The sequence below is a fragment of the Galeopterus variegatus genome, unplaced genomic scaffold (genome assembly GCF_000696425.1).
Source record: "Galeopterus variegatus unplaced genomic scaffold, G_variegatus-3.0.2 Scaffold2418, whole genome shotgun sequence".
In the NCBI taxonomy this organism is placed as follows: Eukaryota; Metazoa; Chordata; class Mammalia; order Dermoptera; family Cynocephalidae; genus Galeopterus; species Galeopterus variegatus.
Window position 1 is genome coordinate 178,724 of NW_007728529.1, and position 4,777 is coordinate 183,500.

The following is a 4,777-nucleotide window of genomic DNA, read 5'->3' on the forward strand; positions in this document are numbered from 1 at the left end:
TAGGAAAATATTAAACCACACCTTTTCACTATTGTACATTTGTAAGGATTGCACATGCTAAGAAGCCTATCAAACAAAATGGCTCTCTGTTTCTTTAGGTCAAACTTTTAAAATCCACCATCTGGATAATTAAAAGGAAGGCAATATTTCTCTTTGGTTTTTCCGGATTGATTAATATCTTCCTAAATATACTGAATAATCAAGTAATTCTCAGCCAATGATTCCTATTTCCTGATTTAGGCTTTTCATTGTTTTCTGAACATTTCTACCTCTATGTTTTACTTCTTTTTAAGATGTATTTCATTAGGGTGACCGCGAACAAATTACCACGTGAGTTTCATCTGCCTATGCTTTGTTTTTCAAACAGTGGAAGTACTGAAGTTGATCAAACTTGTGGATCTCAAAATGTAAGTAGATCATCAATCACTGTTATTACTGTTGGACTATTAGCTAGTTCTGTATTACTCCAGGAAAACATTGTTCAGTTCAGAGAAAAATATATCATGGCAATGAAAAAGGTACAATAAATCCTCATGCCCCCTCCCCTTTTTAAGGAGTATGTAGACCCAATATTTGATTGATTTAAATTTTTTTTGTCTTTTTAAATTTGTGGGGTTTGTGTCATTTTAGACACAGCTCACAAAGAGGATGACTAAATTGTTCTTGTGATAACTATAAAAGATTTCAATAATTTTCTTAAATGGTTGATGAGTATTTTTGTGTTCTATAACAAACCCTGTGTATTTTAAAATAAAAGACAAACTTCTTAATACCTCAGGTTTATTTTACATCAAAATACAGAGAATGGATATCTACTAAAGCCATGTAACTAACAGATAATGATTGTGATTACATTTGATAAAGTAATTGAAACTGCAGTGTTATGTGTAATGTAAAGGTGATCCTTACTGAGTCTGTGGAAGACTAAGGTGAAGGAAATTACAAATTAGGGTGACTATATTAATTTGGTTTTAACTTTTACTTTGATTAAAAATATTATGAGAGAAAACATGGTGCATTGCTGCTCTTTTATATAATAAACTAGATTTAGGTAAGGAGTAGGTAGAATATTGGTCCAGAGAGGGATTTTGGAATCGAAGTGTTTGATGTCAATCCAGGCACTGCCACTTACTAGTTGTGTGACACTGGGCAAGCTCCTCACAGTCTCAGATTCTTCATCTGTAAAATACAGTGAATAATGGGTGGTTGTGGGATTTAAATGAATGAATGGATGTAACTTGTTAGAACAATGCCTGGTATGGAGGAAGTGCTTTATAAGATTTTTTTGTTGATTTTGTAGCACAAGCCATGAATTTTTAGGTCATTCTATCTTCCCAGGCTTATCTCAGGCATAAAGGCTGTCATCTTCAAAAAAATACAAGTAGATACATATACATACATGTATATATATATACACACACACACACATATATACATATATATATATACACACATACACATATTTACTGAATGGTTTTCAAATGCAATCTAATCAAAGGTCTAAACTCCCTTTTCCTTTTAGTCAATTAGTGCATAATTTGAAAGAGTGGTGGATAGAACATTTTGTACCCTGAAAGCTCTTAGATTGTGAATGCACAGGGAACACCAGGAAATTCAGTGAGTGCATCACAGATATATTCTGGTGGCTCTGAGTTTTTAATGAATGAATCACTGAATAGGCAGATGGGCTGTGGGAGGCAAACCCTGAGTAGATTTTTTTTCTTTTACTACAGAAATATTTCTGAGAGGTAAGTACCCAGATTCGTGACAATAGAGTTTCTTTACTTTTAAGGCAATTGCTGTCTTTCTTCCTGTGGTTTATCATCTACACAATCTCATCTGCTCTTCCAAACCACCATCGATTAGGATGAGTATGAAGATCAGATGCAAACATGTATGTGATAGTACTTCTCAAACTATTTTCACCGAGATATATTTCACATAAAAATATAAAATTCACTCACTTAAAGTGTAAAGCTTAGCAGTTTCTAATACATTCATGAAGTTGTGCAACTATTACCAATAATCCACTTCTAGAACATTTTCAACTCTTTTCTATCTTTATGGAGTCCTATTTAGGACATTTTTTATAAATAAAACAATATAATATGTGGTCTTTTGGGTCTGGCTTATTTTACTTAGCATAATGTTTTCAAGGGTCATTCATGTTGTAGCATGTGTCAGTGATTTATTCTTTCTATCGCCAAATAAGATTTCATTGCATGGATGTATACCTTGTGTTGGTTTTCCATTCATGAGTAGATGAACATTTGGGTTTCCAATTTTGACTATTATAAATAATACTGCTATGAATGTTTGTATACAAGTTTTTGTGTGGACACATGTTTTTGAGTCTCTTAGGCATACACCTAGGAGCGAATTTGCCGAGTCACATGGTAACTCTGTACTTAGCATTTCAAGGAATTGCCAAATGGCTGCACAATTTTACATCACCACCAAAAATGTATGAGGGTTCCAATTTCTCTACATCCTCATAAATATTTATCTGTCTTGTCATAATGGGTATGAAGTCATAAAACTACATTTTAATTGAAAAAAGTAATACATGCATAAAGTAAGTCCCAGTTACATCTCAGTTACATTTTTTCAGTAGTTTATAAAAATTGTCTGCGCATATATATATATATATATATATATATACATCCTTAGATATATAGTCTTCCCTCAGTATCTGTGGGGTTTGGTTACAGGAACTCCCTCGGGTACCAAAATCCATGGATGCTCCAGGCCCTGATATAAAAGGGTATAGTAATTGCATATAACCTATGCAATCCTCCTGTATACTTTAAATCATCTCTACATTACTCATAATACCTAATACAATGTAAATGCTATGTAAATAGTTCTACGTTATTGTTTAGGGAATAATGACAGGAAAAAATGTCTGTAAATGTTCAATATAGATACATTTTTCTTTTCCTGAAAATTTTTGATCTGTGGTTGGTTGAATGCACAGATGCAAAACTCACAGATATGGAAGGCCAACTATATACTGAAAAAAAAAAACCACACCTGGGAGTATATTGTTTTGTATTATTATTATTATTATTTTTACTTAATAATATACCTTAAAGCAATTTCTATAGAAGAACACGTTGATCTACCTCATTCTTTTTACTCCTATACCATAATTCATAAAAACAGTTTTTCCCTTAAAGGGCATTTTGGATGGTTCCAGGATTTTGCTGTTACAGGTAATGCTCCTGTGAACATTCACATGCAATTGTCTTTGAGTACATTTGTGAAGATATTCACAGGAAAAATAAGTTATGCTGCTGTATACTACCACCAGGAGGAGTTGAGAATGTCTGTTAGCACGGTCTCTCCAGCTAACGCTGTGTGGCTCACAAGTGATACATGGTTTAGTGAGGGAGACACACATAGAAACCAATAAACATAATGAACATGAAATAGAGGCAGGTACAATAAGCTGTGTATGTTAGTTGGGCCACAGGCTAAGCCACTGTGAAAAAAAAAGGCCCTCAAATTCTTGAGAGATTGCTTTTGGGAGAAGACAAAAAAAGCTTGTGGAAAGGGGCAAAGAGTGAACATGTATGGTAAGCTGTTTCCTTTCAAGCAAGAAACATGGGAATTGTACACGTTACTTCTCAAAATACATTGGCAAGCCAGTTCTGGCTGCAAGGCAGTCTGGGAGAATAAAGTCTAGCTGGGGGACCATGAGCCTCCACATTACTCTGAAACGAGGGATCATAGATTGAGGCTCTACAGTCTGGGAGGCAGGGAGAGGGCCAGCCAGCCGTGCTGCTGTAATGCTTTTAGCACTACAGGGGAAAAGAAACTGCTAGATAGAGCCCTGTCAACACAGAGCTTACAATCTTATTGAGAAACATGTTACAGGGATCCCAAGGGATTAGCAAACGAGGTTATTCAATATAAAATCTTACAGTGACTTAATAAATATGATTCACATGATCATAAAATAAATGCTATGGAATAAGATTTATGTAAGATGTTAATTCTGTGGCATGGCTGCTTAATATAAAAGGAATGAGAGAAGGAGAGATGAGTATGAATGAATGTTATCAAGGAAAGATCCTTAAGATGTGTTTGATATCATGCTATGGAAGCTAATACCTACTTTTTGGGCTGTTTCTGCATGCCTTATTTTTTTTTTAAACATAGATTCAAGAGTTTTATATATTCAAAACTCTCCATATAAACCAGCTCTAGATCTTTATGTCCATATTTATTAGGAATTTAATTTTCCTTCTTGTACACTTGTGAGTATATTTTTTCCTATGGCAAAAGTTTTTCAGGGAGTAAAAGTTATCCATTATAGTACTCATTTTTTGTTGCTTGTAACAGAATATCTGAAACTGGGTACTGTATAAATAAATGAAATTTATTTCTTACAGTTTTGGAGGCTGGGAAGTCCATCATCTGGGGGATGCATCTGGTGAGGGCTTTCTTTTTGGTGGTGACTCTCCACAGCAAGGCAGGGTCTTGTGGTGACCAGGGTGTCTCATGGTAAGAATGGGCTAAGCAAGAGAGAGTCAACCTTATCACTTCTTCTAAAGCCATCAGAGCCACACCCATTACTCCATTAATGGATCAATTCATTCACAAGGGCACAGTCCTCACAATCTAATCACCTCTTAAAGGCCCCACCTTTCAAATACTATAATCGGATTTCCCAAGCTTTTAACACTGTTACCACGGAGATCAAGTTTCCAATACATGAACTTTTTGAGGACACATATGATCCATATCACCCATCTAACTGTCCCAGATAGGT